At 30.4% G+C, this 14,569-nt stretch overlaps 1 protein-coding gene and 1 long non-coding RNA gene across 2 annotated transcripts in view; one reads left to right on the top strand and one right to left on the bottom strand.

Annotated features, from left to right (window-relative positions):
* The window catches only part of LOC123259546 (ephrin-B2), a 355,672-nt gene that overhangs the window by 47,491 nt on the left and 293,612 nt on the right, over positions 1-14,569 (bottom strand). The window lies entirely within an intron of this gene.
* LOC123259562 overlaps positions 1-14,569 on the top strand; it is a 246,629-nt gene that overhangs the window by 22,141 nt on the left and 209,919 nt on the right. Inside the window, exon 5 of the long non-coding RNA XR_006508266.1 lies at positions 2,289-2,410. This is a non-coding gene — a long non-coding RNA (uncharacterized LOC123259562). The remainder of the gene's footprint in view (positions 1-2,288; positions 2,411-14,569) is intronic.

A 14,569-nucleotide genomic window follows, 5' to 3' on the forward strand; every position in this document is an offset into this window, starting at 1 on the left:
ATGATTACACTGTAGTATTTTTCTCGCACTAGAAAACGAGAGTCGGTATTTATTGCGCTCCGACTTTTTATCCAGCTAATAAGCAGTTATACATAGCTCGATCGTAAATATAATTGCAGGAGAATAAGTTTTAAAGTGTGTACCAATAAAAGATGAAGAGGAGATAATAAGGATGATGTTTGTAGTATAGTGTCTTTTATTGCGATCAGAGGAATAATCGATCCGTAGTATAGTAGGTACATTAGTAGCATCAGCAGTAGCAGCATCATCAGTTCTCTGGTAGCTCTGTACTACTCAGCGATCTGCTCTAATGATTTCACGATACCTTTGTCGAATAATCCAATCTAATCGACAGGTTGTCGGTAGTCGTACTCGCCGACTCTTTCGCTAATTACCGGATAACTCGTCGTTACGCTAGCATTGGAAGTGAGGGTGTTGCGACGATGTCTATACTCTTTGAATACATCCCCAGCGGGACGTTGTTGTCGCGGCTGTCGATTGTATCAATCGTAAACCCGATGCTATCGCGCCATCACACGATTATCGCGCTGAGAATCTGCTGCACATATATACACCAGCAATCCTCCTAGGATATGTGTATTCAGTCCCAGGCTTCAGCTTTAGCTTCCGTCCCGTCCGCGGATTTCCAATACAACCTACTATACTGAACGCACTGCTGATGCTGTTTCCCTCTTCTCTACTCGCTCCTATCCCTTGGCTGCTACAGCATTAAGTACAGCATTATATTGCTTAGTTGCTTCAGTCAAGATATATATCCACTCTGTAATTAAATCGTGTGGTGTTTAACGTCGAAAATGTGAGCATTTACTACGCAGTTACTGGCTACAAGTGCCTGTTAAAGTAGATATCTTAGACTTACACTTGCCAGTATCATTCTCCATCTTACGCTGTGTCAGGAGACATTACACATACGTCTTATTGACTTTGCACTATACTATCTCTGGATATCTGTCATCGTATATATGTACTACCGTTTTTTACCAATCATTCCCGATTACCCATTACCAAGTCACCATTAATTAACTGCCCTTTTAAATTATTTTCAGATGTCATGATTGAGAAATTCCTTTTTTATTGTTCACCGTAATTATATGCGTACACATATATATATATTAATATAAATCAACAACTTATCGCAAACTCTGATTTATTAAGTTCATTCCATGTTGTGTTATGAAACGAGAATTCTTATTACTATCCGGTAATCGATTTTAAAAGATTAATTAAAAATATTGTATCCTCAGTTTGGCAATTCTCGACCGAGTTAATCATGTATTACCCTTTTTTTTAATGTATTTTTACCCGCAAGACCATAAAAAATTATTAATGCATTTTCCATTAACATTTTTAATTTTACAAAGTAATATTGTTTCTAATCATACTTAAATCAGCAGATATTTTATTTAAAAAATTAATTAATTCAAACAAAATTTTTTTTATGTATTGGTTGAAAAAATTATGAAAATTTTTTTTTAATTTTATACTTTTAATTAGTTTTTATAATTTTTTTGTTAAATTGCACAGTACTTTCTTAAATAATGACATTTTTAAAGATATAAGCTCATCCCGATGTTACACTCATCAAGAGCTTTCATTTAAGTACCCACATGCACTTTTATATATTTTTCATATATACATATATATAATATATATAAATATATGAAAAATTGATGTGGGTACTCAAATGAAAGGTCTTGATGAGTGTAACATCAGGATGAGCATATATCTTTAAAAATGTCAATATTTCACAAGATACAAGGTCGTTTCTTAATTATGTTAAATTGCACTGTATTTTCTTAAATATTAACATTTTTAAAGATATAAGCTCATCCCGATATTACACTCATCAAGAGCTTTCATTTAAGTACCCACATGCACTTTTATATATTTTTCATATATACATATATATAATATATATAAATATATGAAAAATTGATGTGGGTACTCAAATGAAAGGTCTTGATAAGTGTAACATCGAGATGAGCTTATATCTTTAAAAATGTCAATATTTCACAAGATACAAGGTCATTTCCTAATTATGTATCTAGAGATAGAGCATTTTTGAATGCAGCCTAAATACTTATCATAATAAATTGACTATTGGTGAGAATGATATGAAATCTTGAAAAGGCACAAATCCAAGTCAAGACACTAAATTTCACTAAAAAAAAACCGATTTTATCATATGAATATAATTAAATAAATAAAATTATTTATTTTCTGTTAAAAAAATGATTAATTATTGATTTTTAATTTCTATATTTCAGCTTCTTGAATAAAACGATAGATTTCTCATGTTAAGCATCAAGCCGGAGGCGAATAGTTTGAAACCTCAAGCTCGAGCATCATCCAGTTGGATCTTTGACTAGTGCAGAAACTTTATCAGCTGGTGAGTCACTTAATTATTTTTCAAAGCACGATTATTTGCAAAGTTCGCCCGTAGTGTAAAGTTATGGCAGTATGCATAAGCTTGATCCTCGGGACCGTTATCTCTTGCGAAGGATATTTCGTAGTATACGGTACACCTTAGCCATTAATTACCGGCCCTTTTAAACAAAATAATTCAAAGATGTGATGATTGAGAAATACCTTTTTTTGCAGTTGTTAATTATATGCGTAAGTAAATGTTAATATAAATCAACAAGTTATCGCGAACTCTGATTTATTAGGGTTTATTCCGTCTTTGATATATATACACATCCAATATTATGAAACGGTTATCGAGTAATCGATTTTTAAAGATTAATAAAAAATGATTTAAGAAGTAGGGTTTGATTCTTAAAAAGTATTTTTAAAAATTAAAAATATATGCATTCCTCGGTATGTATAATGTATACTACATATGTACAGGTAGTTTCTCATATACTTTAGCATCGATCGTAAGAACAAATCACCTTCTACACTATAATTAATGTGAAGGCGTTTGAAGTATACGCCACACCCATCGAAACTCAATCAAGTCGAGTCTAAAGGCTTTTATGGAGTTGTATTGAGCTCTACTGGAAGAAAAGGACCGAGATAAAAGAACCATATCATGAGTTTATCTCTTAAAGGGCCTATACAAGTCATTCTAATCAATACCGGGATACAGTGGGTAATATGTACAAAGAATAATCTCGATGACGGTACACTATTTTTTATAATATATATCAGAGTCACGAGCATTCACTTTTTTTTCTACGTTAGAATTCGCAAAGTGATAGAAGAATTTGGTAATACTTAATTAATAAGCTTTGTAAATTTTTAATTAATAATTTTTTTACGTCAGATGATTTATTAATAATTAAAAATTTGCTCATACTTATTGAAATAAATTAATTAATCAAAAGTTAATATATTTTTCTATTAGTGCAAAAATTAATTCAATTTTTTAGAAAAAAATTAATTTTTTTTTAGGAAAAAAAATAGATAATTAAATGACCAAAAATTTATTTAATTTAAACATTATTTTGCTAAATTAAAAGTGAAAAAAAATTCAAAATTTAATTAATAAAATTTTTTATTCAATATTTAGTAAGAAATAGTGTTAAAAAAAAATTAACTTTTAATAAATATATTTTTTTACCAAAAAATACTTATTATAATTTCAAAAATGAATTTAAGTATCAAAAATTAATAAATAAATTTATTCTTGATTGTTGAAACAAAGAAGATAAAATTCCTTCAGGTTATGGGGCCAATCAGCAAATCGGGACTTAGACATTAAATACCTAAATAGTTTTTGCTTCGATTACAAACCTCGAGATAACAGTAATGGTAATACAAGGATAAGTAAAGGATAAAGAAACTAAAAACTAAAATAATAAAAATGATAATAAAAGCGAGACACATTTAGCGAGATGCGCTGTCGTGGATGCACCAGCATGAGTACTTGAGAGTAACGGGCAAGAATGCTTAACCCGTAAGAGCATTACAGACTTACGGGGGCGAAAAACCCGGGTCTTAATAAAAATAAAGTTGACAAGAAAGTTGGTTTTATTTCTACAACCGTTTTCTTGCTCATCGACATCCACGTTCCGCCTTTTTGTATTGACTGTCGTATCGTCAGAGAAACATTTAATCCTGCGGCTTTGAAGGTCCCGAGCTAATAAAATCCTCTATCTAAACATCCAAGCCCTCAATATTGTACGTCCCGGTATTATTTTTTGGGGTAACCAATTTTTGCAGGGGATCAAAGTCAAGTGCGTCTTCTTGAACTTTAAAAAATAATAACGTCTCAAAAATAATATTTGAGAAGGATGTTTGCTCTCGAGCTGGATAAATAATAAAATATTGTTTCCGAGGAATAATTAAAAATTACCCTGGTTAATTTTTTCAAAAACTCGTGAGTATATTCAAGAAAATAACTCGTCAATGGCTGAGGCTGCTCAATAAGTCTTAAACTCTTTTGGTGTGTCCTATAGGATACACACGAGTCGCGTTTTAGTCTGGAGATAGGGACCAGAGGACAGAGGACACCGTGTCCCTTGTACCGTCGTTCTTTTTACACGAATTGAGTGATTGATCGCTCTTGAAAAACCAAACTCACTTGGTATCGGTTTAGAAGTACTCATCATCGTCCTCTTAGCCGGCAGAAACCCTGGCTTATCGTTCCTCTTGCATCTTTTTCATTTACCTCATTCTCATTCTCATTCTTTGCTCTTCCTTCCTCTTTCCTCTTCACTGTCTTTGCCTCGGTTCACCTCCACACACCTTCTATCCGCACACACACTAATACTTGCACATTCTCAGTAGTCATTCTTTCATTATGCCATTTTTAATCAAGTGGTAAAACGAGCAAGAAACAATAAAAACAAAGTATCACGGTGCTATTGACCCGATCATCGAAATAATCCCCATCGGAATCAGATTTTATTTATTTTAGTTATTATTTACACACATCGATATATTTTTTAATATTTATTACCCACTGGGTTTTGTTTTCTTAGAAGTTTTATTTTATTCTAGTCTTACAGTAATAACGTGTCAATCTACGGAAATTTATTGGAGAATTTTTGGTAAACTAAAATGTATAAAATTATTTTTATGAAGTTTTAAATCAAGAAGAAATTTACAAAAAAAGTTGTTTTTAGAAAGTCAAATTTTTGACAAGATTAGTTTTAATTAATTTAATGAATTTTTGTAAAAAAAAATCTATATTATTAAGAGAATAAGAAAAATTTCGTTTCCAGGATAGTCATATGATAAAATCGGTTTTTTTAGTGGAATTTAGTTAACATAATTAAGAAATTACCTTTTATCTTGTGAAATATTGACATTTTTAATGATATAAGCTCTTCCTGCACAGAAAGAATGGTTCACTTGAACCAAGAAAATATTTTCTTGCTAATTATTTTCTTGGGCGAAAAAAATTTTTTTGACACAAGAAATTTCACTTATCCCAACAAAATTAATTCTCTTGCTTCAAGAAATACGTATCTTGATCCAAGACAATTTATTTAAATCAAGAAAAATTTTCTTGTTTTGAAAAAATTTTTCTCTTGCTCCAAAAATTAAGTTCTTGACAGAAGTAAATTTTCTTGTCTTGAGAAAATTTTCTCTTGCTCCAAAAAAATTAAATATCTCGATAATAAATTTTCATTAATATTTTTTATTGACAAACATGTCAAATGGGAAGATCAAATAATATTGAACTATTTTCTTTCATTCAATATGTATAATTGCGTGCTAAAATAATCTAAAATGGGTATCAAATATTCAAGAGAAAAATTTTCTCAAGGTGAGAAAATTTTTTTTTCAACTGAAGTAGGTGGCGCTACTTCCCTGAAGTATCTAAAAATCTTGATCCAATATAAAAATTGATTGTATCAAGTATTTATGATAATTTGAATTAAGAAAAATTACTTCCACCAAGAATAGAATTTCAAGAAAAATTTTTACTTCGGCCAAGACAACTTCGGTCTTCCTTCGGGCACCCGAAAATTTACTTGAGCCAAGAATTTTATTCTCCAGTCAAGAAATTTTTTCTGTGTGATGTTACACTCATCAAGAGCTTTCATTTGAGTACCCACATGCATTTTCATATATTTTTCATATATACATATATGTAATATATATAAATATATGAAAAATACATGTAGGTACTCAAATGAAAGGTCTTGATGAGTGTAACATCGGAATGAGCTTATATATTCAAAAATGTCAATAATTCTCAAGATACAAGGTCGGTTCTTAATTATGTTAAGTTGCATTGTATTTTCTTAAGAACTTTTGACATTTTTAAAGATATAAGTTCATCCCGATGTTACACTCATCGAGACCTTTCATTTGAGTACCCACATCAATTTTTCATATATTTATATATATTATATATATGCATACATGAAAAATATATCAAAAATGCATGTGGGTACTCAAATGAAAGCTCTTGACGAGTGTATCATCGGGATGAGCTTATATCTTTAAAAACGTTAATATTTAAGAAAGTACAGTGCAATTTAACAAAAGTCATTATTTAATAAAGCAAAATTTTAATTTTTTTTTAATTCACAAGTCACGGCAGTCACATAGTTGCTAGTTATTTTTATTGAAGAAATTATAGCTAAAAAAAATTTAATTAAAAGTTTAAAATAATTTTCAACGTTTGCAATTAAACAATTTTTTTTTAACTTTAAAAAATAATTTTTTCTCCTGAACTTATTAAATTTTCTTCAGTAAAAAATAAAATTATTATATTGCCCTCTTTAATACATCCGCGAATTTTAAAATAAATCATACGCCTTAAAATCTGCGAAAATAACGTCGAAAGATTCCGTTACATAGATACAGGTCAAGCTAATAAAATCACTTTAATAAAATCTAGCTCAATTACAATTTGATATGATATTTATCAATTATTTGAAACTTTTACCAAAAATAATCCGGATAAAAATAGAAAAATTTTCAATTTTACTCGCAATAACTGTTCAATACCCAGCAGCCTTCCCAAAAAAAAATTATTTATTATTTATTTCCAAGAAACAAACCGTTCATTTGGCCTCGCATTTATTTTTTCATTAATTTTGCGGACCATTTTCGACTTGACCTTAATTCGTTCTGCCGAATGACAAATAGTCACCGTTATCTATTATTATGGTTATTTATACCGATCTGGGATCTTTTGAGAACGGAGCCATTTAAATAAATTTAATAGATTAAATATAAAAAATATTTAGCACACTAATTATATATTTAAATCGGTGAATTATGAATCAGTGCAAGTTTACGACGAAAAGAACCAGTGAATATGTCGTAGACTAGATAAACCTCACACATGTGGGACCATAAATGTTGAGAAGGAATATTATATATAACCGAGTAATACACATATATACATATACATATCGTGAGTATAGTTGTAAACACGCTCATTGATCATTTCGATCATTTATGCTAATATGGCCGCGTGCGGTAAAACAGGTTTTCTTCAAGTATTCGCCAGTAATTATTTAACACTTGCAAAGTGCTCGTTCAGGGTAAATTAGTGAGAAAAAGGTGAACAAGTATGAATGTCGTGTTAGTAAGTATTTTTACGAGATATTTACCACTTTCCATTTAAGATGAGTAGTTTCATATGTATTATAACTATCTTACATCTTATATATGTATTATTATCATCAACATTATTATTTTTGGGTGGTGCAACGCTTACATATTACGCTTACGTATTAAGCAACGTATTAAGTATTAAGTATGTGTACAGAAGTATTCTTTTCATGAGGTCAAGTGCCTGATATGATAAAAGAGAGTACAGTGTGAAGGAGACCGTAATTATTATTTAATGTCCAATATTCATGAAAACTAAATAGCCTCAAGATACTGCTCGAGAAAAATAAGAACAAGATACGGCCATTCGACATTCGAAATCCAAGAAGATTTCATTTTTGTGGACAAAACGACTGCAAGAGTGAAATTTTATTAAAAGTGATCCTGAGATGGATATTTTTTTAGAAAAAATGTAAATTGAAGCTTAATTTCTCAACTTTCAGATCCATTTTACAGAAATTGAATATCTTGATGCGTTCAAAAGTTATTTGAAGGAGAAGTAGTGAGAAATTTTGAAGTTTTCAAAATTTTACAATGCTGCCATTTCTAAATTAATTGACCAATTGAGGTCATATTTGAACTTAACCTTCGTATAGATCTATAAAATAGGTATTTTGAGTTTCACTAGTTTCATCATAGGCAGAAAAAAAATTAACTTGAATCAAATGAAAAATTCTTGAACCAAGAAAATAATTTTGAAAAGTTTAATTGTCTTGAATTAAGACGAAAAATTTTTGAATCTAGTAAAATTTACTTAAACCAAGAAAAATTTGGTAAATATTTACAAGTGGGATCAACGATTTTCATTTTTATTTTTTTGAACGAAATTTTATTGATATATTTTTTTTTTTGAAAAATACATAAAAAAATGAACTATTAAAAACAAAAAAGTTGATTATCATAATTTTAACAAATTTTCAAAAAAATTTATAAATATTCAACATTTTTTCTTTTTAATTCTTCGTTTTTTTATGTACTTTAAAAAAAAAAAAAAATACATCAAAAACATCAAAAAAAGATAAAATAGAAATTTTATCCAAAAACATAAGAGCCAAAATTTTTTCCAACTTTTGAAGGCAAAAAAGCTATCGAAATCTTCTTTTTTTCCTTTCACGATATTTATTATTATAAATGCGCCGTAGAAACAACCAGAATAAAAAAAAAAAATTAAAAAATGTTAATTTTTCACCTAGATATGGTCAAAAATAGGCCGGAGACCTCACTTGTAAATAATTACCAAAAATTTCTTAATTTAAGAATTTTTCTACTCAAATTAAGAAAATGAACTTCAAAATTAATTACTTGATTCAAGTAATTTTATTTTCTGTGTATGTATTTTCTGACTCAGCTCGTCGAGTTAAGTCGAAATAAAGCAAAATTTTTAAAAATTTACGTCATGAGAACAAATACAATAGTTAGATTTTTATGAAATAAAATTTACTAAAAATTATTACATAACTCACGAGAATAAAGAAGCAATAACATATAAATAAATTCCCCGGTCAATGCATCGGATGATATAATATCCGACGTAATGCATAATGCTACGGAAGGTACGGTATGAGCCACAAGGTGTAACGAGATGTTGACTGTAATTAATTATTATTATTAAAATTATGTGCGTACGAGGATAAGACGAAGGCGGGCATGCATACGTGGATGTATTTATAAATGTATAAGAGGCGATATGCTGATATGTGCCGAGTAGAGGGCCGGATAATTATGCGATGCTTTGAGCGGTTCAATTGGAGTTTTAATCATCATTGTCGCCGTGCAGAGTAGAGCAGAGCGCTGCTGGAGGAGCTCGTAAGAGTGTGAGTAATCTTTGTAAAGTGGATTCAAATGGGAGCGATATCATCCAGCCAAAGGATTTCTACGCTCCAGAGCCTAGTGAGCGTTAATAACGCTTTTGACACATATGCGTGCGTGTCAATAGTACGTGCACAAGGACCGTATTATTGAGTAATAAATGCGAATCACCAGATATGTTAATGTATTGCTACGCTTTTAGTACCTCATTTTATATATATATATGTATATATTTTACTTTAGTTTATTTTAATTTATAGTTGTATATGGTTTAATTAATTTTACTTTTTATTAAGAGTTTATTTATGCTGTAATCATGTGAGGTGGAATTTAATTATCGGGGATAATTAATTGGGAGAATTTTTTTTAGATTTCAGAGAGGAATTTGTGGTTTTTTAATCCTTGTGGTTAATATTTATTTTTTTTTTTTTATTGAAAATATTGATGGAAATTTTTCATAAAAGTTTCAATTACATTCCTTTATTTATAAATTATTTATTGATTTATTAAGTATGAGCTTTTAGTTTTTAATAAATATTCTTCAGAAATAATATTTATTAATAGTTTTATTTTTTTTAGCGGTGAATGAATAATTTTTTACATAATTTTCTTTAAACAAATTAATTTATTTAATTATATTTAAATATTTACTAGCAACTTTGCAGTAAAAAGTTTGCTGTGTTAAATATTGACTTTTGTTAAATTGCACTGTACTTTCTTAAATATTAACGTTTTTAAAGATATAAGCTCATCTCAATGTTACACTCGTCAAGAGCTTTCATTTGAGTACCTACTTGCATTTTTGATATAATTTTGATATATACATATATATAAATATATAAAATATATGAAAAATTGATGTGGGTACTCAAATGAAAGGACTCGATGAGTGTAATGTCGGGATGAGCTTATATCTTTAAAAATCTCAATATTTCACAAGATAAAAGGTAATTTCTTAATTATGTTAAATTGCACTGTACTTTATTAACTATTGACAATTTTAAAGATATAAGCTCATCCTGATGTTACACATATCGAGAGCTTTCATTTGAGTACTTACTTGCATTTTTGATATATTTTTTATATATACATATATATAAATATATAAAATATATGAAAAATTGATGTGGGTACTCAAATGAAAGGTCTTGATGAGTGTAATGTCGGGATGAGCTTATATCTTTAAAAATGTCAATCGTTTTCAAGATACAAGGTTATTTCTTAATTTTGTTAAATTGCACTCTACTTTCTTAACTATTGAAAATTTTAAAGATATAAGCTCATCCTGATGTTACACATACCGAAAGCTTTCATTTGAGTACCTACTTGCATTTTTGATATATTTTTGATATATACATATATATAAATATATAAAATATATGAAAAATTGATGTGGGTACTCAAATGAAAGGTCTTGATGAGTGTAATGTCGGGATGAGCTTATATCATTAAAAATGTCAATAATTCACGAGATACAAGGTAATTTCTTAATTATGTATCTAGAGATAGAGCATTTTTGAATTCCGCCTAAATACTTATAATAATAAATTGACTATCGGTGAATATTCTCTTAATAATATAGATCAACTGAAAAAAATATTAATTAAAAAATCTGACGATAAAAAAAACAATATATTAATATTAATAAATATTAACAAATTCCTCTATCAGCTCGTGGGCGTAAAAATATTAAAAATAATAAAGAATTTTTCTTATCAGCATCGACATCTGACATACATCCACCCATAAATATCTATATATATTGTCATAATTCATTAACGATTCGATTCATCGTACGAACAATCGGGTTCATTAGCAATGGTTTCATCACCTGGTTGAGGCCCATCAGTCCATCTGCGGTTATAACGTAGGCGCCAATCAGCATGTCTGTTATGTATTGTAATGTATAAGTTAAATAATTTCTCACCACATACATCTATCCCGTTATGTACCTGTCCATACACATCCATACCATTTACCATCTTCCATATACGCCTGAGCATTCAGTATTCGGAGATGGAGATAGAGAAGTAAGAAGAATCATTACACCTTTGGCGTTAAATGCCGGCAGTGTATTCCTCGATCCTCAAGATCCAAGTATGGAAGATAGAAGACATCATATCATTTCATATGGTATATAATATGCATTAGGGATACCCCGGTGGGAAAGGGGAAATAACATCGTAAGGTGTCGGACCAGTCAGGTCTCACCCGCAACACCTAAACGATAAATTTATATATTGTACATTATATATTATACCAATTCGACAGGTATTAATGTATTTATCCGAGTGATCGTTTTCAAAATTATCTTGACAGATCGTACAGACATTATTGTACAGATGATTGGCTTCAACCTGACCCAGCCTCGACTTCTACAAAATTATACACGGATTATAGAACCAATTTATCTTTTATATAATTTACTTACAAACAAATTCATCCTTTGTGAATCGAGATTTTTGGATTTCACGTTTTTTTGTTATTATTATTACAGAACTTGGGCTTTTTATAGAAGCTTTGATTTAGAATATGGCGGAGAAGGGCAGTAAGAAGTAAAACTGAGAGATATCTTAGATAGTGTTTAGAAGCCAGAGTGTACATGCGTTATCTGATCAGAACTTAAGACCACGTGAATGAGATGAATACCTGGACGTGTCTCTTCTACCTTGCACCAGTCTAAGCGCAGCCCGTCTTTTAGCGGTTTTAAAACCAAATGCTCCAAGAGCGATGCCCTTTTGTGCTCGAATGCTCTTTCTTTTCTGTTTGTAACTTTGTTTTTGTGGATACTGGGTAAAAATTACTAACTCGGTTATATTACCGGGAGAAATTAACCGGGCGGTAAAATAACCTGGAAAAATTCTCTGCATAAGAATAATTACAAAAAATTCTACAGGGTGACGACTGAACACTAATTCCAAAATTCCCTGACTTTTCCCTGACCAAAACTAAAATTCCAGAACCTACAAAAAAATAATGGTTATTCAAATATTCGTTATAGTTGAAAATTATTTTAAAAATAATTTTTTCTGCCCTCCGGCCGGAAAGTGGCAACTTTCTGGCCGCTGCGCTAAACAAAGTTGCCACATTTCGGCTACGTCGAGCAGAAAAATAGTATACACACCTTGGCCAGTAAATAAGAAAGCCTCAGATCACATGTTTGTCAACCTCGGCTTCGCCTCGGTCAACAATTACATGTGATCTGAGACTTTTCTTATTTTACTGGCCTAGGTATGTAATATACTATTGTACGCTAGAATTCATATCTAATATCCAGAATTGAGTAAAAATTTGGAACTATAAATTATGTTATACTTTTTTGCAGATTTTCAACTACTCAAAAAAGATCAGTTTCTGATAAAATATAATTGATATTATTATTATCATCAATCATTGAGAAGTTATACTTCTTTTTTATTATTAATTATCCATACATTTAGTTTTTTTAATATTATTGATCACAAAAAAGAAGAAATTAAATAACAATAATTAATATTAAACATTATCTACAGTACGATTTTTAGAATGTTATATAAATAATTTATTATTTTTACAGCATTCTAGTTTATTTTTTAAAATTTTCACTGACTATTCCAGAAATTTCGAATTCCCTGACATTTCCAGGTTTTCCAGGTTTTCCAGGTTTTTTCAGGTCAATCACCACCCTGTTCTACAAATAAAAACCAAGAATTTGTATTATTTTATTTTGACAATTCTCTTGAAGGCAGTCGATTAATAACTGAAATTTTTAACGCTCTCAAGCCTTAATGTTAACTCATTTTTTAAGATACCGAGACATCCCATTAGTTTTTTATCTTTAAAGACGTTAAATGCAAGAAGAAGAATTAATTTAAAAAATTTCATATCTCAAACCTTCAACTTCACATTCTTCATTTCTTCTTTCGCAATAAATTTGTAAATTAGGAAAATCCGTGACTTTGTTCACTTATGAACCATCGGCCATAAAATATTTTCAGATATTTAGTTTCATTTCCAAAAATTCGCGTGCAGCATCCATTAACCCGCATAATCCCTTACCCTTTTTCTTAAAATCAGGAGATAGCCATCTTATCTAGCCCCTCTACTCCAGGACCCAAGACCCGACATACCAAGTAGGTTACCGAAAAGAGGAGGCCTTTGACCGAATGACCTTGAGCATTTTTCGTCCACAAGAATAAAAATTACCGTATTAATAAAAGTATCTTATTTACATTAGCCTCGTTAAATTTAGCCTTAAAATAATAATATTAATACCGTTTTATATTATATGGTTACTATTAGTGAATCGATGAGTGGTGCTAATTTAACGAGGAGTATACATATATAAATAAAAATTTTAAGAGGGAGAATATGATGTTGAAAGGCATGGTATTTTGAGCGTGTGTTGTGTTGAACAAGAGATCGCGGTGGTATCATACATATGAGAAGAGATATGGAGTTGAAAATGAATTAAGGTTTCTTCTCGGGAAGGAAGAGTGTGTTGCCCTGATACTGATGTGGATGCGGGCACACCACACGGCATAGGAGCCGAGGCTTCTTGGTTTACTGAAAGGAGTTGTGGATGATGACGATACGACGGGGAAAAAAATAAATAACAATAAAAACAAGCGAAAATAAAACGAGGGAGAGAGAAGAGAGCTAAGGCGGTTTCGAAATGACAAGTTGATTTTATTAAGACGCTTTCAGGCACATTATGGTCTTGGCATCTTATTCCACACATGCTTTGGGCTTATCTGTATAGTTGGGAAGACACTTACTTGTCTTCTATTAATATGTGTCTGCATATGTGTAGATCTGAGCATGTAGGAGTACCGAGACATGCTGCATACGTGTATTGAGGAAAAATGGTTGAGGGAGAAGACAAGATTGGAATTCTCAGTTGTCCAAGTAGTTGCTGGATGCCCTCCGCTCATCTCATTGCATGTCCTCCTATATGGATTGCACACACGAGAGGGTACGTGTGAATGGATATATGTAGTTTTCTTTGATGTCTCTTCAGAGGCGCTCGCTCTCTTCTCTGTATTATTTTCGACAATAATAATCATCTAACTAATTTATTTATTTTTACACTCCATAACTATAAACACGTGAATAGAAGGAATAACCAAGGAGAAAGACCCAAAGGCTAAATAAAATCTAAACGAAATAAATATATCGGGCGGTTAAATAAGACGCTTGAAAGCTCGGATAAAAAATTCGTGTGAAGTTTTTGCCA

The sequence above is a fragment of the Cotesia glomerata genome, linkage group LG2, assembly GCF_020080835.1.
Source record: "Cotesia glomerata isolate CgM1 linkage group LG2, MPM_Cglom_v2.3, whole genome shotgun sequence".
Classification (NCBI taxonomy): Eukaryota; Metazoa; Arthropoda; class Insecta; order Hymenoptera; family Braconidae; genus Cotesia; species Cotesia glomerata.